Here is a 27,748-nt window from a genome sequence, read left to right on the forward strand (position 1 = left end):
GACTAAAGAGTTACTTTGATAAAGTAAATGATAGAGGTTTAAATGCGCTTATTCCTGGAATTGAACTTATTTCTAAGAATTTTACATTCTCCATGCTACCACATTACACCACAATGCTATATAGTAAGGTTCTCTAAGAAAGCTTCAAGGCCCATACCCCCAAAATATTGTTGTATATCCTTCCTGTACTAATAAACTCTCATTGTTTTTACTATCATTCTACTGACCATTATTTCAGGAAATATAATTGTAGTAACAAGCTCACACTGGTTAATGGTATCCCCATTCTAATAAAAAACATGAACCCATAAGCTACAGAAGCATCCAACAAATATTTTCTAAAACAATCCACCACATCAATACTACTTATAATGGCTATTATCATTAATCTAATATACTCTGGTCAAAGAACACAATGAATTACAAAAATCTTTAATCCAGCAGCATCCACTATCATGACAATCGTCCTTGTCACAAAAGTAGGACATTCCCCATTTCACTTCTGAGTGCCCGAAGTAACTCAAGGCATTCCATGAACAGCAGGCCTGATGCTATCAACATGACAAAATTGCACCCCTATCAGTTTTATACCACATGTCACCATCCATCAACCTAAACATACTGTTAATCATAGTGATATTATAAATCATAGTTGGACGCTGAGGCAGACTTAGCCATACTCACCTGGAAAAAATTACAGCCTCCTCATCAGTTGCCCATATAGGATGAATAACAGCTATTATAATGTATATTCCAAGTATAACAATCCTAAACATACTAATTTATATCATAACAACACTATCTTCTTCCTATTTATACCCAGATCATGTACTACAAGGGTATCATTATCACACACATGAGATAAAACACCTCCCATCAGGATCCTTATCCTCAGCATTATAGTGTCATTAGGAGGTCGCCCACCATTATCAGGGTTTTGACCCAAATGAATAATTATCCAAGAGATAACAAAAATGATAACATCATTCTACCAACACTAATAGCCATCACAGCAGTCCTCAGCATATATTTCTACTTGCAGCTAACATACTCCACATCACTAACTATATTCCCTTCATTAAACAACACAAAAGTACAACAATTTGAACATACAAAACAAATAACTTTCCTATCATTACTCATCATAATAGCCACACGGTTACTACCCATAACACCCATCCTATCAGTGCTGGACTAGGAATTTAGGTTAGTTTAGACCAAGAGCTTTCAAAACCCTAAACAAGTACAATTTACTTAATTTCTAAAAATAAGGACTGCAGGACTTTCTCCTATATCAATTGAATGCAAAGCAAACACTGTAATTAAGCCAAATCCTTACGAGATTGATGAGTTTTAACCCCAGGAAATTTTAGTTAACAGGCAAATCCTCTAGTCAACTGGCTTCAATCTACTTCTCCTGCCTTTGAGAAAGAAAAAAGAAGAAAAAAAAAGGCAGGAAAATCACCAGCAGAATTGAAGCTGCTTCTCTCAAGTTACAATTCAATCTGTTGATTCACCACAGGGTTTGCCAGAAAGAGGGCTCAATCTCTGTCTTTAGATTTACAGTCGAATGCTAGCTCAGTCATTTTACCTCTGTTCATACACTGCTGATTATCTTCAATAAATCACAAAGATATCGGCATTTTATCTTTACTATTTGGTGCTTGAGCTGGAGTAGCAGGCAGCGCCTTAAGTATATTAATCCTGGCTGAGCTATGCTAACCTGGAGCGCTACTTGGAGATGCCCAAATCTGTAAGGTAGTCATAACAGTCCCTGCACTTGTAATAATTTTCTTTATAGTTGTACCCATTATGATTTCAGGGTTTGAAAACTGACTTGGGCCACTAATAACTGGGGCACCTGAGGTAGCATTTCCCCCAATATATCATATAAACTTTTGACTACTTCCCCCATCATTCTTACTCCTACTCATATCACCAATAGTAGAAGCTGGTTCTGGTACAAGTGGAACCCTATATTCAGCTCTAGCCTGCAATCTGGCCCATGAAGGAGCCTCTGTCGACCTAACCATTTTCTCCTTACATTTAGCAGGTGTCTCTTCAATTCTTGGTGCTATTACTTTTATTACTATAGTCTTTAATACAAAACTAGCAGTCATATCCCAATACCAAACACCAGTATTTGTTTAATCTTTCCCAACTATAGACATATTACATAATTACCACTCTCAGTCTGAGCAGCCAGAATTGCCATATTGTTAAGAGATAGAAATCTAAACACTACTTTCTTTGACCCTGCAGGAGGAGACTGAATCCTATACCAACAGCTATTTTGACTCTTTGGTCACCCTGAAGTCTGTATTCATGGCCTACCAGGCTTTGTTATAATCTCACATATCATTACATACTATTTAGGACAAAAAGTGCCTTTCAGCTATTTGGGACTAGTATGAGTCATGTCCACTGGCTTTTTAGGATTTCTCTTGTGGGCCCATCATATGTTTACCATAGGGATAGCTGTTGACTCAGGAGCATACTTTGCATCAGCTACCGTAATTACTTCTATCCCTACAGGAGTAAAAGTATCTAGCTGATTAGCAACTCTTTATTTAAGTTTTCTTTCTCGTTTCTTTTTTTTTTGGCTGCGTTGGGTCTTGGTTGCTGCACGTGGGCTTTCTCTGGTTGCGGTGCACGGCCTTTTCATTGCAGTGGCGTCTCTTGTTGCAGAGCACAGCCTCTAGGCGCGTGGGCTTCAGTAGTTGTGGCTTGCGGGCTCTAGAGGGCAGCTCAGTAGTTGTGGTGCACGGGCTTTTTGCTCCGCGGCATGCGGAATCTTCCCAGACGAGGGCTCGAACCCATGTCCCCTGCATTGGCAGGCGAATTCTTAACCACTGTGTCACCAGGGAAGTCCCTGGTTAGCAACTGTTCACGGAGGTAATATTATATGACCTCCCACTATACTATGAGTTTTAGGCTTTAGTTTTTCTTTTTACAGTAGGTGGTTTGACAGGAATCATCTTAGCCAACTCATCCCCAGACATTGTCCTCCAGGATACATACTATGTAGTAGCACACTTCCATGACCTAATGTCCATGGGAGCAGTCTTCACTATTATAGGAGGCTTCCTACACTGATTCCCACTATTCTCAGGTTATACAGTTAACTCAGCATGAGCAAAAATTCACTTCACAAGTATATTTGTAGTAGTAAATATGACTTCCTGCAGCACTTTCTTGGCCTCTCAGGGATGTCACTACATTAGTCTGAGTACCCTGAGGCACACACAACATGAAATATTTTATCTTTAGGCTCATTCATCTCAGTAGCAGCAGTAATGCTAATAATCTTCATACTTTGAAAAGCATTTGCGTCTAAACAAGAAGTCTTAGCAGTGGAAATTGCTACTCCTAACCTAGAATGGTTACACGAATGCCCTCCACCATATCCTATGTTTCAAGATCCTACCTATGTAAATGTAAAATAAGGAAGGACTCAAGTCCTTCTCAACCAGTTTCAAGCCAACACCATAACAATTATGTCTTTCTCAATAAATGAGATAAAAGTAAAAAGTGATGTAGCTTTGTCAAAGTTAAATCATAGGCTAAAATCCTGTATATCACTAAGGCATATCAGTTTCATCTAGGCTCTCAAGATACAACATCACCGATTACGGAAGGACTTTTACATTTTCATCATCACACATTAATAGTGATTTTTAAAATAAGTTCTCTAGTCCTCTATATCATTTCACTAATATTGACATCTAAACTAACTCATATGCATAGAATAGATGCACAGGTAGAGAAAATGTGAACAATTTACTAGCCATTATTGTAATCTTAATTGCCCTATCATCATTGTGAATCCTTTACATGACACATGAAATCAATAACTCTTCCCAAACCATAAAAACTATGGGTCAGTAATGATACTGAAGCTACAAATACACAGATTATGAAGATTTAAATGTTGACTCCTCTGTAATCCCCACATCAGAGCTAAAACCAGGAGAATAATGACTAATAGAAGTCAACAACCGAGTAGTTAGAGATAGTCATTGAATATCAGTTTCATCTGAAATTGTTGTACACTCCTGAGTTGTTCCTTCTCAGGCCTAAAAAGAGCTATCCCAGGATGCCTAACTTAAAGAATCCTAATACCAACAGGACCAGGCCTATGTTGTGGACAAGAGAGCTCGTTTTCCTGAGTTCAAAGACAGGACAGAGGGATATGGCTGAGATATGGGGTGAATCTGGAGCCCATGGGGATGCACTTTCCAAGCTCCAGGATAGGAATGGGGCCTCTAGGGTCCCAGGCCACCCACCACACCCTCCCGAGCAGGATCTGGACAACATTCCCTGTCAGTGATGAGGCAGCCCTAATACTGGTCATGCCCCGATGTTGTGTCCTATGTGGGCCCCATGCTCTTGGGACCACATCCCACACTCTGCAGGTCCATGCTACAGGGTCCTTCGTGCCTCAGGAGTACAGACCACACAATAAGCAGTTCCCTCCCCAACCAGCAGGAGGAGGGGAGGAGAGCAGGGGCACCAGGGGAATCTCACTCAGACAACAACACCCCAGGGGTGCCAGCGGGGACAGTGATGATGCAGATGAGGCACAGACCAAGAGATGGGACCAGAGGACACAAAAGGCAGCTGGTCAGGTCCTGGCTCATCTGCACCCAGGACACCTTTGTCCCATACACCCCCTTCCTCATACACCCTCTCCTTAAATGCAGATTCTTCAGATGCAAACAGGCAGAGCTTCAGACTGAAAGTCAGCTCTTCCAAAATGACCCATCAGCAAACACTGCAGGATTCCACTCCCTGTGCTTTGTGGCTGCTTCCCACTAACTATCTAGTTTACATTTGGTAGTGTATATATGTCCATGCCACTCTCTCACTTCATCCCAGATTACCCTTCCCCCTCCCTGTGTCCTCAAGTCCATTCTCTATGGCTGAGTCTTTATTCCTGTCCTGCCCCTAGGTTCTTCATAACCATTTTTTCTTTTTTTTTAGATTCCATATATATGTGTTAGCATACGGTATTTGTTTTTCTCTTTCTGACTTACTTCACTCTGTATGACAGTCTCTAGGTCAATCCACCTCACTACAAATAACTCAATTTCATTTCTTTTTATGGCTGAGTAATAGTCCATTGTATATATGTGCCACAGCTTTATCCATTCATCTGTCGATCCTGCCAACACTTTTACTTTACTCAACTGAGACCAATGTCAGACTTGTAAGGTAATAAATTTACGATGTTTTGAGTCACTCAATTTGTGGTAATTCGTATGAAAGCAATAAAAAACAAATACAGAGGTCCTACAAGAGCCAGGCTATATATTTATATTTAAGTATTTCTAAAATGAATTTAACCCTGTGATTCACAGCAGCAGCAGCTTCCAAGGGATCCCACCACACACCTGAGGCGAAAGCAGCCTAATAAAGAAGCAGTGACAGCAGCAGGTCACTGCCCCACACTTGGGGTAGAGGGGGATTTGATCTACTGTAGCAGCAGCATAGCCTGAATGGGAATGCATCCTCCTGTGGCACTAGTCCCATCAGCATTAGTCTAATCTGCTAGCATCTGCTGTGCCAACAGGCCCAACGTATACAAACCCTCCAACTCAGTAGCATTAAGTGAGCCAGGCTCAGTGTTTCCTGAAACTCATATCCAATGGCACTGGAAAGCCCAGATATCACCTAGTGTTATGAAAACATAAAAAAAAAACAATAACAGAAGACTGGCAACTTCAGAAAGAAAAGGGGAACAATGGAATGGGTGAAAACAAGTGGGATAAATATAAGAGACTATCATTAGTCTCATGAGTTTCTTAAATTCCCTATGATGGTCAAAGCAAAAATTATGACACCATCTGATGTGGTTCTCAATGTATATAGAGGAAATACTACAGAAAATCATACTTTAAAACTGGGGACTATTAAGAGACCTAAATGGAAGTAAAATTTTGAAACTTCACTTGAAGTAATAAAAGACAGATTCCAGTAGGCTATGATAAGTTACATATGTATAGTGTAAGGCCAAAAGCAACCACTAAGAAAACTATACAAACAGTATACACAAATGATTATAAATAAATTAGATTAAAATGGACTTACCAAAAAATGTTTAAGTAACCCACAAGAAGGCAAAATAAGAGAAACACAGGATTGAGAAACTAAGGTAAAAGACAAAACAAAAAATAAAATGGTAGACCTAATCTTTAACATAGCAATAATTACATTAACTGTAAATGATCTAAATAACCAAGTCAAAGACAGAGATTGAAAGAGTAGATGAAAAAATCACAAGCATGATCCAACTCTATACTGTCTATAAGAAGCTTACTTTAAACATCATGATATAGGTAGTTCAAGGTAAAAGGATGAAAAAGGTATATCATGTGAACATTCATCAGAAAAAGCAGGAATGGCTATATTAATATCAGATAAAGTAGATTTCAGAGCAAAGGAAATTATTAGGGGCAAAGAGGGTCATTACATAAAGATAACAGGAATAATCCACCTAGATGACCTAGTGATACTAAATGTGTGTGCACCAAACAACAGAACTTCAAAACACATGAAGCAAACACTGAAAAAGGTAAAAGGAGAGAATTTCAAATCCACAATTATTATTTGAGACTTCAACACAGCAATTTATAGAACTCCCAGAGAGAAAAATCAGCAAGGGTATGGAAGAACTGAAAACATCATCAATCAACAGGATATAACTGACATTTAAAGAACACACTCAATAAAAGCAGAATACATATTCAAGTGTCCATGGAACATTCACTCATATACCATACACTGGGTGATAAAAAAAAAACATTAGCAGATTTAAAAGAATTAAAATCATAGAGAGTATATTCTCTAGCCATAATGGAACCAGACTAGAAATCAATAACAGAAAGACAACAGGAAAATCTTCAATCACATGAAAACTAAACATCACAATTCCAAATAACTCATGGGTAAAAAGTCAAGGAAAAATTTTTAAATGCATAGAATAAAAGAAAATGGAGATATAACAGATCAACATTTGTGGAATAAAGTGAAAGCAATGCTGAAAGGGAAGTTTATAGCACTAAATTGGGAAAGAAAATATTTCAAAGAAATAGTCTAATTTTCTATATTAAAATAGTAAAAACGGAAGAGGAAAAAACACTAAACAAGCAGAAAGAAGGAAATAATAAAGATGAAACAAAAATCCATGAAACTGAAAACAGGAAAATGGGGGGGGAGGAAATCAATGAAACAAAAGGCTGGTTCTTCAAAATAAACAATCTCATCAAGAAAGATGTAGCAAGACTGATCAAGATAAAAAGAGAGATGGCACAAATCACAGATATCAGAAATGCAACCAGGGATACCATGACATATCCTGCAGGTTAATAAGGGACAAGTTATTATGAACAAGTCTACACTATAAATTCAAAAATGTGGATGAAATGGACCAATGCGTCTACACCCAAAACTACCAAAACTCAGCCAAGATGAAAGAGACAATCTCAATTTTCCTGTAACTATGAGAAACACTGATTTTTCATTTAAAAACTCCCAAAAGAAATATTCAGGCTTAGATGTTTCACTTTTACCCAAGACTTAAAGAATTAACACCAATTTTACATGACTTGATAAGAAACAGAAGTAGAGGGAACAGTTCCTAATTAATTTTATGAAGCCAGTATTACCTTGATACCAAAACCAGACTGGGATAGTATAGAAAGAAGAAAACTACAGGCCAGTATTTTTTATGAAATTGGCTGTAAAAATCCTCAGCCAAATATTAGCAAATTAACTCCAGAAATATATAAAAAGAATAATATACCATGACCAAGTGGTATTTATTCCAGTTATGCAAAGTTGGTTAAATATTTGAAAATCAAACAATGTAATCTACCATATCCAATAGACTAAGGGGGAAAAGTCATGTGATCCTAATCATTAATGCAGAGAAAGCATTTGACAAAATCCAATCCCATTCATGATTTTAAAAAAAGAAGAAAAGAAACTCCAAGCAAACTAGGAATAGAAAAGGAACATACTGAAACTCATAAAGATGATCTACAAACAACCTATACAGACATTATATTTAACTGTGAAAGACTGAACGCTTTCTCTGTAAGATCAGAAACAAGGCACCGATATCTGCTCTCACCACTTTTATTAAATATATTACTGGAGGTTCTAGTAAGAAAATAAAGCAAAAATAAATAAACAGATAAATTTAAAAGTTAAATTTTTAAAAAGTTTATTTAAAAGATGAAAGAACTATTCCTACTATGTTGAATAGGAAGGAATATATCCTCCTGAATGTTGAATAGTAATATATCCTATTATATTGAATAAGGAAAACTAAAACTGTCTGTATCTGAAGATGAGATGATAATCTAAATGGAGAAAATACCAAGGAATCCACATAAAGCTTGAGAAATAATATTAGTTTCTAAATGTTTTAGAGTACAAGATCCACACAATTTTATCAAATTATATATTAATAACAAATGTGTAGAAGCTTAAATAAAAATATGTGATGCCATTTACAACTGACCTAAATAAATACTTAAATAGAAGCCCAATAAGACATTTATAGGACCTCTATACTGAAAATTACAAAATGCTGATGAAGAAAATTTTAAAAGTCCCAAACAAATAGGGAGACATACCTTGTTCATAGATTAGAAAACACAACATAATAAAGCTGTCAATTCTCCCCAAGTTAAGAGGCTTAACACAATTACTCTTAAAATGCCCTCAAGGTTTTTGTGGATATAGACAAGCTTATTCTAAGATTTATATGGTAGGAAGAGGCTGAAGAACAGCTAAAACAATTTGTAAAGGAAGATTAAAATGGGAGGAATTAATCTACCCAATTTCAAGATTTCGCAGTAATGATGGAGGGTAGATACATAGATCAATGGAATAGAACAGAGAACCCAGCAATAGACTGACACAAATACATTTAACTTGGTTTTGACAGCAGTGCAAAAGCTATCAAGGAAGAATAGACTTTTCAAAAAATGGTACTGAAACAGTTGGACATCCCTCGACAAAAACAAACAAACAAACAATGAACCTTAACCTAAACCTTACACATCTTACACAAAAATTAAATCAAAGTGGATCATAATCTTAAATGTAAAAGCAGGACATTTTTAGAGAAAAAAAATAGGAGAAAATCTTTGGCATCTACAACTAGGTGAATAATTCTTAGACTTGACACCGAAAGTATGATCAATAAAAGCAAAAACTGATCAATTGGATCTCATCAAAATGAGTTAAAAATGCTTCATAGAAGATCCTTTTAAGTGGATGAAAACTCAAATTACACAGTGGGAAAACATATTTGAAAATCCCATAGGAGACAAATGACTTGTATCTATAATATACAAAGAACTCTCCAAACAACTTTAAAAAATCCAACTAGAGAATAGGCAGAAGACAGGAACAGACATTTCATGGAAGAGAATATACACATGGCAAAGAAGCACATGAAAAGATGTTCAACATCGTTAGCCATCAGGGAAATGCAAATTAAGACCATAATGAGATATCAGAGAATAACTAAAATTAAAGTATAGTGACAACATCAAATGCTAGCGAGTACGTAGAAAAATTATATCACATCACTGGTGGGAAAATAAAATGGTTTAGCCACTCTGAGAAACAGCTTGACAGTCTCTTTTAATCCTAAAAGTAGATTCACCCTACAATGCAGTAATTGTACTCTTGAGCATTTATCCAAAAGAAACAAAAACTTAATGAAGTTCCCACAGAAACTTACACATAAATGTTCATAGCAGTTTTATTTCTAATAGCCACAAACTGGCAACTCCCCAAATGTCTTTCAATGGGTGAATGTTGAAACAAATTGTGATAAAATCTTATGATAGAATACTACCGAGCAACAAGGAACAAATTATTAATATATGCAAAAATTGAAATGAACTTCAAGGGAATGATGCCGAGGGAAAAGTTTTTAAAAGCCAATCTCCGAAGATTAAGTAATTCATGATTATGTTTACATATTATTCTTAAAATAACAAAACTGTGGAGATGGAGAACAGATTAGAAGTTGCCAAGGGTTAGAGATGGGGGTAGAAGGTACAGCGGGGGAACTTTGTGAGGTTTTTGTGGTCCCAGTACAAATAATACAGCAATCTTGGTTTTAATCCCTAAAGATTTTTAAAAGCAATTCCTAATAAGAGGTGTCCAGATATTTAGCAATGGCAGCAGATTAGAGGTATAGCTCCCCAACATGACAACTTCGAAAGAGATCTATACTATCAATACTAATTTAATGCATATGTTAATTTTTAAAAGGCCAGTCACAATACTTAAATGGTACATATCTTAACGATATTACTCTGGGTATCCAGCTATACCAGATGGACTAGCAGGATTTTCTGTCCATTCAATCTTATTTAAGACAGTAAATCTTATAATAAGACAGTTAAAAAAAGAAAAAGAAAAACAACAAACCTCAACTACAGTTGGATATTCTCACAGCAAGATGAGGTGAAAATACATAGCAGCGGTTCAAAAGCTTAAGCAGTGGCACCTAAATTTGGCTGCACATTAGAATCCTCTGAAGCACTTTTTAAAAACCCTCACACCGACGGTTGGTCATGCTAGACCAATACAATCCTTTTAACTCTCCTCAGACGATGCCAATGTCTAGCCAGAACGGAGAACCAGCGGACTAAGCAGAAGGGGATGTTTCTACAAAGATTTCTTAACAATAAGTCCTCTCACCCAATCAAGATTTACCTCCCCGCAAAGGGGTAAAGAAGGCTAGATGTTGTCCATACTTGCTTAGCTTTAATTAGCACTTGTGACTTGCCCAAAACCTAGATCATGTTTCCCCTAAATTTCATGTTATTCCCTAAGTTTTTCAAACCCAAGGCTAAGGGGTTTGCCAGGATGAGATTTTAAGCGCTCACACAGGGGAAGTCCCTGGCAAACCAGGACAGCGGTCACTCTACACTGCAATGTAAAGCATCCTAAATAACCCTGCCACTGCTCCCAGATACTAGTCTGTGCCAACCAGTGGAGAAAAGGCATTCTCCATTACTACCATGGCAAATGCTACTGTACTTACCTTGGCTAGTCCCTATCTTTTCCAGGCGCCACTCCCCTTCACCTGCTGGTGGACGCTTCGGCCAGCTGACAATGCAGATATTTTCAAACTTTAAGGTGAATAAAAATCATCTGGAGGGCCTGTTGTAACAGAGATCACTGAGCCCCACCAGAGTTGCTGATTCCATAGGGCTGGGACCAGGCCCTAAAACTTGAATATCTAACACATTATCAGGGGATGCTGGGAAAGCTGGTCAGGTAATGGTAAAGCTGGCCAGGAAAAAGAAACCCGACATGTCAGATCATAAAGTACGGAAGGGCAAGCCCGCCGGCAGTCCAGGCCGGGGGAGGGGGGGACTGGGTCCCCAGCCCTACAGGGCCAACGGCAGACCGGCTCGGGCGCCCCTCGGAAGCGCGGGGTCCCCGCGGCCGAGTCTGTGCCCCCGGCCGGCCCCGGCTCCCCTCTGCCCACCCTGCGCGCGGGGGCTGGAAACGGCCGCGGAGAACCAGGCAGGGCGGGAAGGGGGGCTCCAAAGAGGGTCTGGCGACTCGAGTCGCTCCGTTACTCGGTGGGCTCAGCGCGCGCCGTGGGGGAAGAGAGGTGGAGGTCCGGGAAGAGGGGACGGGCGGCACTCACGTAGACCAGCAGCAGCCATGGGTAGACGGCGGGCTCGGCCACCACGGGCGACTCCAGCCTCAGCTTCTCCCCCACGTTTTCGCGCGCGGCCCCCGCACCAGGCTAGTCTGGCGGTTGGGGGAGGGGCGGGGCGCCGCCGGCGGGGGCGGGACAGGCGGGCGGGCGGGAGGCTGAGGGGAGGGAGCCTGGCCTGGGCCTCAGCCGGCGCCGCCGCCGCCGCCGCCGGCCTGCTCCCGTCCAGCCCCCGGCTCCCTCTTTGTGGTCACAGGCCCGGGGCCTCCAGCGCTGCTGCCAACTGGGGCCGGCGTGAGGCAAGCACAATGAGCCGGGGCCCAGCTGAACCACTCACACGCGGCGAGCGCCTCCCGCCCCGTGGACCCGCCCCCACGCACGCACGCACGAACGCACGCACGTACGCACGCAAGCATGCACGCACGTCTTCAGCTGCCCCCCGGCCACACCCACCGGCCCGAAGTGGAGACCCGGGGAGACCCCTCCGGGCCTGGGGTGGCGGGTTCGACTTCCCCCCTTGACGTACCATGACACCTCCCCCCCAATATGTTTCTAGGTATTATATGTATATATGAATATATTATTATATACACACTTGCGTATGAATTTATATGTGTATGTACATGCGCATATTTACATATAGGTGTGTGTGTGTACACATTGTATATATGTATGTGTATATATCTTATATATATGATATATGTATGTATATATACGATGAATTTCTATATACAGTACATATATATTTTTATGCTATATGCTTTTATATGTAGGTGTATATGTGTGTCTATATGTATGTACGTGTATGTATTGCATATATTATATGTGTATGTATGTATACTGTCTATATGCACACCTAAATATCTTTGTATGTGTGTATATATGTATGTGTGTATTGTATATACTATATGTGTATATGTGTGTACGCATACTGCATGTGTACACAGCTGTATATTTTTGTATGCTTGTACATATGTACATGTGTGTGTATATACACACACACCCCATATGGATTCTGTTTGTCTGGAGAACCCTCACTGATACGGACACTTATGACAATTGAGTACCTGCTCTTTGCCAGCCAGGGAGCCAAAGGCTTGTCTTTTGGTGTCTCCCTTAAGTATCACGAGTCCCAGGAGGGAAGGTGATGCTGCTCCTACCAGTTGAGGTGCCTCAGGGTCAGTTAGGTGGACAGGGCGGGGGGCTGGAGCCTGGTGGAGCCCAGGTGGAGTTCTAGCAGCAGTACAGCCTAGCAGTCCCACTTCCCCGGGTGCTTCTCACAAAGACGCCGAGGGAGAGTCGGGACCTGAAGGAGGGAATGAGGAAGCTTCCGTGGGTCCGCAAGCCCAGACCAAGGCTGACTCGTCAAGAGTGTTAGAGGTCAGGACTGTGGTTACCCTGGGGGTGGGCTTACACAGAGCCATTCATATCCTGAAAAAGTATCCATTCTGCTCTTGTTTGTATGGTTACCCCCCTCCCCCAAATCTTTTAAAAACAGATTCTCTTGGTTGCTGGGAACACACACGGGGAAGTTGTGTGTGAGGGGGTATGATCCAGGGGACAGGGAGGATAAGCCCCCCACTCGTAGGGCAAGGAGTGGCTCAGCTTTGTGAGCTGAGGATGGCCCACGAGGTTCCAGAGAGAAGGGTCCCTGCTCCGTTCCTGCTCTGTGCACCCCATTCCCAGCCTGAGAAGCCCAGAGCCACCCACCCCCCCGCAACACACACACACCAGGGAGGAGAGCCAGTCACCCTGGCTCCCAGCCTCCGGCTCCAAGGCTCCCGGCACTAGGAGCTATTTTCAGCTTTCATGCCCTAGGACACGGCCAGAGCTATTGTCTCCGGAAACTCTCTGTCTGTCTCTCCCCCGGCCTCCCTCCCTTCCTCCCTCCCTCCTCCGCTTCTTCCCCTCCAGCTCCATCTGTCCTCCCCTCCACCCTGCATTTCTACCCAGGATGGCTCACAGACAGCTGCTCCCCGTGCCCACCTGCCACCATTCCATGGATGTCAAAGCAAGCCCTGGGGACTTCCCTGGAGGTCCAGTGATTAAGACTCCGAGCTTCCACTGCAGGGGACGCGGGTTCGATCCCTGGTCAGGGACATAAGATCCCACATGCCACACAGCACGGCCAAAACAAAATGAATAAATAAAGTTATAGTGATGAAACAGCCCTAGTGGTGCAAGGATGGGACGTATAGCTCTATGGTATAGAAAAAAGGTCCAGAAACAGATATATGAGAACTTGATATGATAGAAAGTGGGGAAATTAAGGAGTTTTCAATAAATGGCATTAGGACAATTGCATATCCATGTGGGGAAAAGTAAATTAGAAAAAAAAAAAGCAAGCCCTGGTCAGGTGTGACCTTGGGCCCAGGGCCATTGGCACAGGTTGTCATGTGGGATGTTCTTCCTTAGACTCCTCCCTCCCTCCTGTGTCACTGTCACTTCCTCCAGAACCTTCCTGGACTCCCCTCCACAAGCCCGGGGTGTGCCCTCACCCGCCCTGGATCACCAGAATTCCAATCCCGGCCCACCCTTCCCCGCCAGGTAGAGAACTGTGCATGGTCAATAAGACCGTAGAGGTCATTGGCCATTGCTATTGCAGCTGGAATTGTTACTGTGTTTAGATAGGGTGACCAACACCCGCCCCCAGTTTGCCCAGGACCGCTCAGGTTTGAGCGCTGGAACTCTGGGGAAACTCTCAGTCCCGGGGAACCCCAGAAGGCTGGTCAGCCTATTTAGGACAGATCTTTCACTTGATCTCCCAACCCCCGAGAGCCAGAAAGGGAATCTCCCCCCTCCTTCCATTGTAACCTTCATTCATTCATCCACTCATCCCTTTATTCAACTCCTTTATTCAGCAAGTATTTATGAAGCATCTACTACACAGCAGACACTCTTCTAGGTGCTGGGGACATAACAGCATCCCTGTCCTCAAACAGCTCACGTTCTAGCGAGGGCAGCAAACAGTAAACTGAGAAGGTGTGATTTATTACATGGGGATGATGTCTCGGAGACCACTGCAGGGCAGGGGAGGTGGGAGAGGAAAGGGGCAGTTCTAAATGCAGGCGCTGACGGGATTGGGGCAGACCTTGCCCTGGGCCAGGCTGGTTGCTTCAACACAGCTGTCCTCGCCCAGAGCCATCCTGCCCCCGCCTCACCCAGTTCTTCCGTGATGTGTGGGGAAAATCTGTGGTTGTCACAACTGGGAGGGAGGGCCCCTGGAATCAAATGGGTGAGGCCAGGGATGCTGCTAAACCCCACACAGTGCCCAGGAGGGGCCCTCAGCAGAGGATGACCCGCCCCGAATAACCCCAGTGCCACGGGGGAGACCCTGCACTAATATTATTCAGACCCGCTGGTGCCCCGATTCCTGCACAGGCAGGGACTCTAACCGGCTCACCTCTGTATCCCGAGGTGACCTAGAGTGGGGCAGCCACGAGGGCTGAGATGAGTATCAGGGGTGAAATGACAAACCTCTGCACCCACTCTCCCCTCCGCACCCCAGGGGCGATGGTCTCTATCTCCTCCCCGTGCAGGTAGCTTTTCCCTGAGCCATTTCTTCTTGTCAAGGTCCCTGTCGCAGGTTGGGTTCCCCGAAGATGACGTTGAGAGCAAGGATTGGAGTGCAGGTGGTTGATGTGAGGCGTGCAGGAACAGATACAGCTGCCATAGGGTCCCACAATTCCACTCCCGGGCATAGATCCGGAGAAAACTCTAATTCAAAACTATACATACACCCCTGGCATTTCCCTGGTGGTCCAGTGGTTAAGAATCCACGCTTCCAGTGCAGGGGGCGTGGGTTCCATCTCTGGTCAGGGAACTAAGATCTCACATGCCGTGTGACAATAAAAGAAGAAAGAAAAAAGAAAGAAAGAAAGAGAGAAAGAGAGAAAGAGAGAGAAAGAAAGAAAGAAAGAAAAAGAGAGAGAGAGAAAGGAAGAAAGGAAGAAGGAAAGAAGAAAGAAAGATACATGCACCCCAACGTTCATTGCAGCACTATTTACAGTAGCCAAGACATGGAAGCTACCTAAATGTCCACTGATGGATGAATGGATAAAGAAGATGTGGTACATATATACAATGGAATATTATTCAGCCATAAAAAGAATGAAATAATGCTATTTGCAGCAACGTGGATGGACCTAGAGATTATCATACTAAGTGAAGTAAGTCAGAAGAGAAAGACAAATATCATATGATCTCACTTATATGTGAAATCTAAAATACGACACAAATGAACTCGTCTACAAAACAAAAACAGACTCACAGACATAGAGAACAGACTTGTGGTTGCCAAGGGGGAGAAACAGTGAGGGAGGGTTGGATTGGGAGTTTGGGGTTAGCAGATGCAAACTATTAAATATAGGATGGATAAACTACAACGTCCTACTGTCTAGCACAGGGAACTATATTCAGTATCCTGTGATAAGCCATAACGGAAAAGAAAAAAGTTTTATTTATAGGTTCCATCCCTAACTGAGCTGGCCCATCACCTCCCATGGTTCTAAGTGCAGCCCGAGGCTGCAGACTTCCCACCGTGGTCTTCAGCTCCAGAGCAAGCCACCTGCGAACCACCCACATCTTCCCAGCGGCTGGCAACTCTCCTTTGCTACTGATTCCAAGACACATCCAAATAGCAAAAATGTGACCATGAAAAGAAACTCAGGCATGTTCAAATCAGGGAAATAACATTCTTAGCTCTGTTCAGTACTCGCTTAATTTTACAAGAGCTTAGAGTTACAAAAAAGTTGCAAAGATCTGTACAGAGTGCCGTGGACCCTGACCCAGTACCCCTATTTCCAACTCGTTAGTACCTTAGTACGAGATGTTTATCCAACTAAGGAACCAAGATGGATACATTGTTATTAACTAAAGTCCACATTTTATTAGAATTTCCCTAGTGTTCCCCTAACATCCTTTTTCTGTCCCAGTCTCCTCTGGGCTGTGACATTTCTCAGACGTCGCTGGGTTTTGATACCTTGAAAGTTTTGAGGACTGGTCAGGTGTTTTGTCCCTCAATTTGTTTGTCTGTTTGTTTTCTGGTGTTTTCTTATGGTTGGTCTGGAGTTATGGGGTTTGGGGCGGAAGACCCAGACAGAGATAAAAATGCCATTCTCCTCAGGTCACATCAAGGATACACACCATCAACGGGACTTATGACAAACGATTTTACCCTTGATCACCTGGCCAGTATCGTCTTTTTTTTCTTGCTGCGTTGGGTCTTCGTTGCGTGTGGGCTCCAGTAGTTCTGGCTCCCAGGATCTAGAGTGCAGGCTCAGTAGTTGTGGCCCACGGGCTTAGTTGATCTGCGGCACCTGGGATCTTCCCGGACCAGGGCTTGAACCTGTGTCCCCTGCATTGGCAGGCGGATTCTTTTCTTTTCTTTTTTTCTTTTGCAACCAAAACTTTAATCCCAAGGATTCTCACAAAACATATTACAAATGACAGCATGAAAAAAAAAATTGCACAGTAACTCAAAGTTCAGCTCTACAATATACTCTTAATCTGGCAGGACATTGGTATCTTGATAATCTCAAATTTCCAAAAAATATTACAAAGAGCTATGTATTCATGTACAGCAATCACAGAGGGGACGTATGACCTAACTCAAAGGTAAACTAACTTCCTTGAAACTTCTTAGATTTTAAACTCCCTGGACAACCTCTTGTCCGGTGTGAAGACTAGTGGAATTTTTAAACCTCTAATCTAGGGTAAGGGTGCGGCTTTCATTTTTACCTGCTGGCTTGGGTTCACAGCACCTTTTAAAGACTGCTTGCTTAACTACAGCTGCATACCATATCCCAGCTACAGAAAGTCTTTTCAATGTTTGCCAGTGTTGTTTCCATAATAGTAAACATCACACTTTAGGTGGGCAGGAGTTAGAGTTTTATTATCAGTCTAGGCAAGACCAAAAATTCAAAGCAAGTTCAATTTTGCTTAAGGGAACATTGTAAGGTAACAATTCTTCATATTACATGCCTCACAGGACCCATTTCAAACCATAGAGAATGACACCTTTATGTGTCACTGTCCCAAGAGACAAACAAATGTGAACAACTAAAACATTTAAAAAGTGCACCAAGCTTCGGAAGTCTCAAACAAAACTTGAATTTTCTGTACATACTCCTGCCAAATGAAGTTATTGCCTGTACACCACTCCTCTTGCAAAGTGGTCTTCTATTTCCTTTCATCTGACCTAGATCGGCTAGGAGACCTAGAGAAAGATCAGGACGGCTTGTGATTTCTCTCTTGGGACAGGGATCTCTCTCTTCTCCTATATCTAGAAAGGGACCTGCTCTGGCTGACGGAGAAGGCTCTCCATCTTGGAGATGTGTGGGAGGTGGAGGACTCCTCCTCCCATAATCATCTCGAGGGCGACGACCCCAAGAAGGAGGCAGTCACGATTTCGACTTCTCTTTTCCCATTCGACAGGTCCACTCTTACTCGGCAGCCACATAGTGTTCTCCCATCTAGTTCTCGGACAGCATCGGCTGCATCTCGGGGATCTTCACATTCAACGAGAGCGAAGCCGGGAGGGTTTTTAGCAACCCACACACTTCAGAGTGGTCCATAATAGCCTAAAGCTCGTTCCAATTCAGCCTTGTTACCACTGTTTCCAAGATTCCCTACATAAACTTTACAGTCCAACGGACAGGAATCACGTTGCAAGACTCTCGTGGCTCCTGGGTTTCACGGGCCACAGGGTGGTCCCGGGCCTCTAGAATCTGGTAGCTGAATCTGCTCGCACAAGCTGTCCTGTGGGGATGCGTTTCCCCCTATGTGTCCAGCCCGGGGCCCTGCTGTCTTGGCCCGGCCTCCCGGGTGAGAGGGTGAACCCCAGCTCCCTGGAGCAGACACTCAGAGCCCTGGTGACCGGACTCACGGCTGATGGGGCTGGAGCGGTGGCTGGATGCGTGTGGCCAGCCTGGTGGTGTTTGGCCCCGTCTGCAGTTCCAGCTCCAGCTGAGAAAGAGCCTCCCTGTGTTACTTTCTCCTGGTTGTGTAAGGATCCCCGGTGTCATTTGACAGAAATGTAGACGGTGTGTTCTTTCTCTCTTTTCTCCCTGCTTCCTCTCCTCCCTCTCTGCCTCCCTCTCTCCCTGTACCTCTTTCCCTGTTCCGCTCTCCCTCTACCTCTTTCCCACTCCCCCTCTCTCTCCCTCTCTGTCTCTTCCTCTATCCCTCCCTCTCTCCCTCTCCCTCCCTCTCCCTCTTTCCTCTCCCTCTCTCCCTCTCCCTCTCTCCCTCTTCCCTCTCTCCCTCTTCCCTCTGCCTATTTCCTCTGCCTCTTTCCTCTCCCTCTTCCCTCTCCTCTTTCCCTCTCCTTCTCTCCCTCCCCTCTCCCTCTGGGAGGGAGTGAGGGAGATGGAGAGATGGAGGGAGCGGGAGAGTTAGACGGAGAGGGAGAGGGAGAGGGAGAAGAGGGAGGAAAGGGAGGGAGGAAACGTCTCTCCCTCCCTCCCTCCCTCTCCTCCCTTTCCCTCTCCCTCCGTCTCTCCGTCTCCCTCACTCCCTCTCAGAGAGGGAGAGACGGAGGGAGAGGCAAAGACAAGAGAGAGGGGGAGAGGGAGAGAGGGAGGGGGAGAGAGAGGGGGGAGAGAGGGAGAGCTCTCTTCCTCCCTTCCTCTCCCTCTCTCCTCCTTCTCTCCCTCTCTCCCTCACCCTCTCTCCCTCTACCTCCCTCCATCACTTTCCCTCCTTCTCCCTCTCCCTCTCTCCCTCCCAGAGAGGGAGAGACAGAGGGAGAGGGAGAGGGGGGAGACAGGGACACGGAGAGGGAGGGAGGGAGGGAGGGAGGGAGGGAGACAGAGAGGGAAGCAGGCACCCTCTCGCCTTCTCCCTCTCCCTACCTCCTTCTCCGACTCCCCCTCTCCTCTCCCTCTGTCTCTCCCTCTCCCTCCCTCCCTCTAGGAGAGGGAGAGGGAGAGGAAGGGAGGGAGAGGGAGAGAGGGAGGGGGAGGGAGACGGAGAGGGAGAGACGTGTCGCCCTCCTTCCCTCTCCCTCCCTCGCCCTTTCCCTTCCTCTCTCCCTCTCCCTCCCTCTGTCTCACCCTCTCCCTCCCTCTGTCTCTCCCTCTCCCTCACTCCCTCCCAGAGGGGGAGAGATGGAGGGAGAGGGAGAGACGAGGGAGAGGGGGAGAGGGAGAGAGGGAGGGGGGAGAGAGGGAGGGGGGAGAGAGGGAGAGAAGGAGGAGAGAGGGAAAGGGAGGAATAGACCTCTCTCTCTCTCCCTCTCTCCGTCTCTCCCTCTCTCTCCCTCTCTCTCCCTCTCCCTCTCCCTTGTCTCTGCCTCTTCGTCTCTCTGTCTCTGGGAGGGAGTGAGGGAGATGGAGAGACGGAGGGAGAGGGAGGAGAGGGAGCGAGGAAGAGGGAGAGAGGGAGGGAGGGAGGGAGAGAGGGAGGGAGAGAGGGATAGAGGGAGGGAGGGAAAGATGTCTTTGTCTTTCCCTCCCTCCCTCTATCCCTCTCTCCCTCTCCCCCCTCCCTCTCCTGCTCCCTGTCCCTCTCCCTCCCTCTATCCCTCTCTCCCTCTCCCCCCTCCCTCTCCTGCTCCCTGTCCCTCTCCCTCCACCTCCTTCCCTCTCTGGAGAGGGAAGGAGGTGGAGGGAGAGGGTGAGGGAGAGGGAGCAGGAGAGGGAGAGAGGGAGAGGGAAAGAGGTATAGGAAGAGCGGAACAGGGAAACAGGGACAGGGAAAGGGGGACAGGGAGAGAGGGAGAGGGAAAGAGGGAGAGGGAGAGGGAGAGCAGAGCAGGGAAACAGGGACAGGGAAAGAGGGCGGCAGAGAGGGAGATGGAAACGGGGAAAGGGAGGGGGGACGGATAGAGGGAGAGGGAGAGAGGGACAGGGAAAGAGAGACAGGGATGGAGGGAGGGAGAGAGGGACAGGACAGGGCAAGAGGGACAGGGAGAGAGGGAGGGAGAGAGGGAGGGAGAGAGGCAGAGGGAGAGATGGAGGGAGAGTGAGAGGCAGGGAGGTAGAGGGAGGGAGGGAGGGAGGGAGACAGAGAGGGAGACAGGGAGAAGGGCTGATGGGGGCTCCCTCCCCCTCCCATCCTCTGCCCACTGCTTTCTCTTTTTTCTGCTTCAACAAACACCAGGCGCCTTTCAGATCAGCCCTGAAGTCAACGTTGATGCTTGGGACGGCCTGACCTCCCCGCTGCCTTCCAGCCCAGGACCACAGCTGGGAGATGAAGTCTGCGGGGCCCTGGGGGGGGGGCAGCGGCGGCGGAGGTGGTGGAGGCAGGCACCTCCTCTGACGCCCAATCTCTCCTCGTTTACGAGGCAGCCGCCAGCTCCCCTCCCTGACTCCCCAAGATTTGGGGCCATTTTAATATGTGTCGATAATGCCATGAGCTACTATTTAACTTTTCCACGAGGACCCATCTCCCGAAATGCAGTGGTTTTCAGGCTTGGCTGCACTAGAGAACCCCCAGGGAAAGGAGAGACGTCTGTACCTCCCTCTCTCTCCCTCTCCCTCCGTATCTCCTTCTGGCTCTCTCCCTCTCCTTCTGGGGTGATGCCCGATGAGCTCAGATTCGCAGATGTTCCCCCCATCCCCTCTCTGTGCCTTGCGTGGGGCCTGGGCCTTCTCACTGTGGCCCGGGAACAGCCTCGACATTCAGACATCGGTTCCTGCAAGGACACTTGCGTTTGGTCCATACCGCATGTGGCTGCAGTCTGTGCTTCTCCCGTTTAGCATCTTCAGTAGATGGGGGCTGTGCATGAGCCCTTCATCTTCCCCGCAGACACCACTGGTGCTTGCTCGGCCTCGCGGGTGATGTCCACGGGGGACAGACCTGTGTCCCCACCTTCTTGGGCTGCAGACAGGCCACGTTGGTCCTGTGGTGACTGGGGGCTCCCAGGAGAACCCCACCGCAGACCCAGAGAGGTGGCCCCAGAGAAGGTGGCGTACGCCTGGGGCCAGGCCTCACCAGCCAACCACGGGGCACCTGCAGCAACAGGTCTCTCGCCGTCCAGGGGCTGGGTGTTCGGGCGCCGTGGGGATGAGCTGCTGTCTGCACGGCAGCCAAGTTTGTATTGTTGAGCCCGGGGAGGCCCCTGGGTGGCTCCTGGAGAGCCTGGTCACATTTCTTCCTGCCCTTGGCCTTAGAGCTCATCATGGTTCACGCCGTTTCTGGTTCCAAAAGGACCTGTGTTCATAAAGACCACATGTTAGGACAGCACCAAAGTGTCTAGAAATCCAGGCCAGGAGGAGGAGGGAGGGGGTTTGGCTGTGCCCGCCAGTGGCCTGAGAGCCCTCCCACCCACAGAGACCTGGCCCGGGGCCTGTGGGGAGGGCGTGGCCCACGGTCCCCAGCGCTGGCTGTCTCTGGGTTCCAGGAGAACTGCGCGATCCTCGGGGAGCTGGTAAGGCTGCAGGCTCAGAAGTCCCGCCTGCTGGGATTCAGCACGCGAGCCGACTCTGTGCTGGAGATGAACATGGCCAAGACCAGCCAGGTGGTGGCCACTTTCCTAGGTAACCCCGCCTCCCTGAGTCCCAGTGGGGACGGGGGTCAGGTGGACCTTGACTGGACGTGGTGCTGCCTGAGACCCCACTGTGTCAGCCCTTGGGGGTCGCCTTCCCCAACCCTTCATTCTGCCTCGAGGGGCGTGGGGTGGGGGGCGGCTGGGCGGCTGCCACAGGGACATAGCTGAGCCTCTCCCCTCCGCCCGCAGATGAGCTGGCCCAGAAGCTGAAGCCCCTCGGGGAGCAGGAGCGGCCGTGATCCTGGAGCTAAAGAAGGCTGAGTGCCAGAGGCGGGGCCTGCACTTTGACGGGCCCATCAACGTCTAGGACCTGCGCTACTACATGAACCAGGGGGAGGAGACGCGCTACCACGTGGACCAGTACCTGCTCAATGAGTCCTTCCCCATGCAGGTGGTCACGCGCGGGCGGCTGGGCATCTCCCAGGAGCTGCTGGGGCTGACCTTCGACCTGGAGGAAGGCGCCAACATGCGTCACGAAGATGAAGATGTGAGGCTCTACACGGTCCGGGACGCGGCCTCGGGCAAGGTCATCCATCAGCAAGTTCTACCTGGACCTCTACCCTCGGTGCATGCGTGGGGGAACCTGTCGGCCGTGGGCCGGGGCTCCTCTGTGGTAGCGGGGCCTCACCCGCGTCCCTCCCCAGGGAAGGGAAGTCCGGGCACATGGCCTGCTTTGGCCTGCAGCCGGGCTGCCTGCAGCAGGACGGGAGGCGCCAGATTGCCATCGCGGCCATGGTGGCCAACTTCACCAAGCCTACGCCCAACCCGCCCTCCCTGTTGCAGCATGATGAGCTGGAGACCTACTTCCATGAGTTCTGGCAAGCGATGCACCAGCTCCGCTCCCAGGAGGGTGCGGGCGAGGGGCTGAAGGCAGGGGGCGGGGAGGGCCCGGGCTCTCCCGTGGTCCTCAGGCAGGCCCTCGCCACGGGATTCTTCCGCTGATGTCACCCCGCACGAGGAGACGCTCTCGGTGTCAGTTTCCATCATCAAACCCCACGCACTGGGCGCGTAAACAACGGAAGTGGATGTCCTCGAGACTCTGGAGGCTGGAAGTCCCAGATCAAGGAGTCAGGACTGGTTCCCTGCATGTTAAATACAGGTATTCAAGAGTTGCCTTTAAAAAAGACAAAATAGAAGAAAGGAACGTTGCATGCAAGGCTGGTGACAGGCAGTGATGAGAACCAGAGGTTAGGCTCTGGGGCCGGGAGCACCACGCCCTGTGAGGCCCTGGGGCTGCTGCCAGTCTCGGTGGAGGCTCAGCAAGTCCCAGTGACTTCCCAATGTGGGGGGGGTCCCCAGATGAGCGTCTGGGCCCAGGACCCAGTGCTCGTTCAGTCTTCCTGCAGTCAGCCCTTCGTCCTGAGAGCGATGCTCTCACAGACTGCAACCGGAGCGCGTGGGGACACTTTACTGAGCTGTGCAGCCGTCACTACTGCCCTGTTCTGGAACATTTCCCTCACCCCAAAAAGGTCCCTCACGCCCTTAGTTATCATTCCCTCCCCTCCCCTGTCCCTGACAACCAGGAACCCACTCTGACTCTGTGGATCTACCTGTTCTGGACGTTTCCCCTCAGTGGGGTCACACCCTGTGTGTCCTTCTGTGTCTGACTTCTCTCGCTGAGCATCGTGTTCTCAGGGTGCATCCACGTGGCAGCGAGTGGCAGGGCTTCACAGCTTTGCGTGGCTGCGGGCCGGAAAAAAGACAAACGAAAAGAAGGGCACGTTGCCTGCGACTCTGGTGACAGCCGGGGATGAGAACCAGAGGGTAGGCTCTGGGGCCGGGAGCGCCGCGCCCTGTGAAGCCCTGGCGCTGCTGCCAGTCTCGGCGGGGCACGGGCAGCGCCGTCCCCCAGGAGCTGCTGGACAAGCTCATCAAGTCCCGGCTGGCCAACCCCCGTGCGGCCGGGCCGAGGGAAAGGAAAGGGGCTCCCGGACCGCCCGGCTGGAAAGCACGGCCTGGACACAGTGCCAGCGCCCCCGTCTCCTTCCTCCCGCCCTCCAGGCCTCTTCAACCTGCGCCAGATCGTCCTGGCCAAGGTGGACCAGGCCCTGCACATGCAGACGCCCTCGGACCCGGCCTAGGACAATGCCCGCCTCTGCCAGGAGATCCTCAGGGTCCCAGCCACGCCAGGTAGCCAAGCACACGCCGGGCCCACCTTAGCGGTCGGTTGGCGGCTACTGCCCAGTTCAAGAGGATCCTCTGGTGGTGTGTGAAGGGGGACCGACTGACGGGCTCTGGTCGAGGCCCGCTGACCTCTGGCCTCTTCCTGCCTGGGTTCCTGGGCTGGTCCCTCCAGCTGTGGCCCGCGGAGTCCGAGGGTGGGCTGGGCCTATCTGCACGTGCTTTCTGGAGAGCCTGGAAGAGGCAGGAGAGGGCTTCATACCCCGGACGGAACGCGTCGACGAGGTTTGCCCGTGCGTGTCGGTGCGGAGACGCAGTTCACTCCCTCGTGAGCGCTTTAACCCGCGCTCTCCCCGTGCTGGAGGGCGAGCCCTGACTCATCCCTCGGAGCCTCGGGCAGCTGTCCCTGTAAGAGGCTTAGGGGTGAACCCTCGTGAGCTTCAGCAGAAAGTCGGCAAAGATTGAATTGTGTCCCTCCACTGAGTTGCCAGCAAGGTCCCCGTTTTCTAGAAGTGTTGGGCCAATACTCCCTCTAGTGGCAGGGGACTCAGACAGGGCTGCTTTGAGGCCCCAAGCTCTGGGCTCTGGGGAAGGGGCACGGAGCGGCCAGGGGGCCGGGCAGGAGCCTCTCCGCGTGTGTCCCAGGGACCCACCTGCCTGCGACTTTCGGCCACCTGGCAGGAAGCTACGACGCCCAGTCCTATGGCTACCTGTGCAGCGAGGTGTACTCCGCGGACACGGTCCACACACTCGTTTCAAGCAGGAGGGCGTCCTGAGTGGCAAGGTGAGAGGCCGGCCTGCCGTGCAGACCAACACGGAGGTCCTTGGCCTGGGCCTAGATGCTTGTGCCGCCCGCCTGGGCCTGCCAGGCTCTGAGGGCCCTGCCCAGAACCCCCTGCTCCCCTGCCCTTTGTTGAGTCACAGCAGAGGTGGCCACACCCACACCCTCTGTGAAGGGGGTGCTCCACCCTCCTGCAGCCCCGCCCCCTCTCCTCAGGTTGCCATGGACTACAGAAGCTGCATTCTGAGGCCAGGGGGCTCCGAGGATGCCAAGGGCATGGTGAAGCTCTTCCTGGGTTGTGACCCCATGCAGGACGCCTTCCTCCTGAGCAAAGGGCTGCAGGTTGAGGGCTGCAAGCCGCCGGCCTGCTGACGGCACGGGGTTTTGCCCCCCCAGGCGGGCCGGGTGCCTTAGCGCCCCGTCGGGGCGGGGGAGGGGCCGTGTGTCCTCCCAGCCCCCGAGTCCCCGGCGGCCGGCCTAGGCCAAAAGTCTCCACCTGGAAGTGTCTGGAAAGCCTGGCATCAAGGCTCCCCCTTGTTGCACTAATGCAATCCCTTCCTGGGGAGCTTTCCTGGTAACAAAACGGTTCTTTGAAAACGCAGCCATTAATAAAAAAGACTCTACTCCTGGTCTCTGCCTGCCGTCCCTTCCACCACAGGAGTGGCATGGGGGCCGTCACACTGGGGGGAGTTCTGACCTTGGTCGGGGATCAGCCCTGGGGCCGTGGTGACGCGTCTGGGTCACTGGGAGACGGCTGAGCTGTGGGGTGAGTTCAGACGGGGATGGTGCCCCGCACCCCGACCGGGCAGGCTCTCCAGTGAGGGGGTGTCAGTTTCCTGCCGGCCTCTCGCCCGTCACTGTTTGGCATCTCGGGGGCTGTGACTGGCTGGAGCTGGTTCTGGCGGTGGGCACAGCTGCGGGAAGCCCGGCTGTGGCTGTCCCTGTCCCCGTGTCCTGTCCTCCTGCTCACGGCCGGCCGGCTGGCTCCCTCTGGTCATCGGCAGCTGCTGAAGTCTGGACCACAGCAAGGGGCCGCCTTCCTGGGTCCTAGCAATTCTTCCCAAAGGCCTTAGGGATGTGTTTTGGTGGCAGTAGGAATTCAGAGAGGGTGCTGCACCACTGGAGCGGTAGGGTGGCTCTGGACCGTCCCGTGTGTCCTTCCCTGGCCTTTGAGCTCCTTGGGAGCCCTGCCTCCACAAAGGACGCCAGGCAGCGGAACGAGGGCGCGGGCGGCGCCCCGACCTTCTCCCCGTGGCCCAGGCGGGCAGGCCGTGCCACGCTCTGTCCTCCCCTCAGCCTGCCCGCCCGTTCTGTTGTTATTTTACCGAAGAGGACACAGACATTCAGAGAGGCTAGGGTCCATGCCTGAGGTCTCATATCCAGTAAGTGTCAGAGCCGGGGTTTGAACCCAGCCTGTCCCGGAGACCGCGCCCTTACCTCTACACAAACCACCTCCTGGTTCCCTTTATTAGCACAAGACTCATTTCCCTGACAAGCCCAGGCCCCATAAAGGCAACCCTGCCTCCCCCACGTGACCAGCCCTTGCCAACTACTTACCCCAGTGGCAGAGGGACGAGCCACACAGGGGACCCGCCCATCTTGGCCATGGGGACACAGACACCCACTCACACCCAGAAGGACCTCCTCTTTACCTTAGGCCACACGCCCATGCCGAAGGAGCTGCTGTCTGCCAGCTGGTGCAGGTACAGTTCTGTCCTGGAAACAGAGAAGGGACCAGAAGTAAGGGAGGACCCACCCACACCAGTGGCCTGGCAGGGCAGGTGGGCATCATGGCACGGGGCTCCACAGAGTGCCCCAGGTGGCCCCGGGGTCTGCCTCAGGCCCTGGCCCTGCCTCCCGAATATTCCTCACTTGCTGCCCTCAATGGGCCCTTCTTAAGTGAAGGCCTTCCAGAAGCTTCCTTACTCCTCAGTTACCCTGCTCTGAAAACTGGGAGTTTCCTCCCTAATCTGCCCTCTCTCCAAAGGGTAAGGTGCCCCTCTGGCCTTAGCCAAGAGGCTCAGGACAGGTTGGGCCTGCCCTTCAGACGGGGGTGGAAGGCAGGAGACAAATGATGGGGGACGCAGAGGCAAATTGAAAATTATCACCCCTCGCCTGGGGTGAGCACTCCCTGGAGCTTCACTAGATAGAACCTTACTCATTCGTTCAACAGATGAGGAAACCAAGGCTCAGAGACAGGGAGCCACATGTCCAAGAATTCCCAGGAGTCAGCGAGGGGCAGAGATGACTCCCTGGGCCACCTCCCCCAGAAGGCCCTCCCAGATGAGTCTTGTGGCTTCTCTGCTGTTCCACCTGGTGCCTCCTCGCCCTGAGCTACCTCAGGTGCACCCAAGGCTCTCACAGAGTTTAGGAGCTTCTGGAAGATTTGGGGTCTGCTGTTCCTTGCCCACCTCCCACGCTGCTGTCAGAACCTGTACCAAAATGTCACCGTCACAGCAGACACCCACCACCACCCCCCAGCGTGTATAAAGAGCCATATGTGAATTATCTCACTTAATCCTGTAAGGTCAGCAGTCAAGGTACTATTTCCACTTTACAGAGGAAGAAACGGAGGTTCAGAGCAGGTGACACCTGGCCAGGTTCACCCAGCCCAGGAGCAGTACCAGGCAGCAAGAATCAGAGGCCAGAT

At 49.1% G+C, this 27,748-nt stretch overlaps 1 pseudogene across 1 annotated transcript; it reads left to right on the plus strand.

Moving 5' to 3' along the window:
- Positions 1-455: 455 nt before the first annotated feature.
- Positions 456-25,470, plus strand: LOC309621460 (thimet oligopeptidase-like; annotated as a pseudogene). The gene is made up of 8 exons: positions 456-479; positions 22,050-22,185; positions 22,386-22,761; positions 22,841-23,036; positions 24,034-24,091; positions 24,198-24,326; positions 24,963-25,101; positions 25,315-25,470. The product of its transcript is annotated as a thimet oligopeptidase-like (transcript).
- The last annotated feature ends 2,278 nt before the right edge of the window (positions 25,471-27,748 follow it).

This window comes from Balaenoptera borealis, assembly GCF_965194805.1.
Source record: "Balaenoptera borealis genome assembly, contig: HAP1_SCAFFOLD_477, whole genome shotgun sequence".
In the NCBI taxonomy this organism is placed as follows: domain Eukaryota; kingdom Metazoa; phylum Chordata; class Mammalia; order Artiodactyla; family Balaenopteridae; genus Balaenoptera; species Balaenoptera borealis.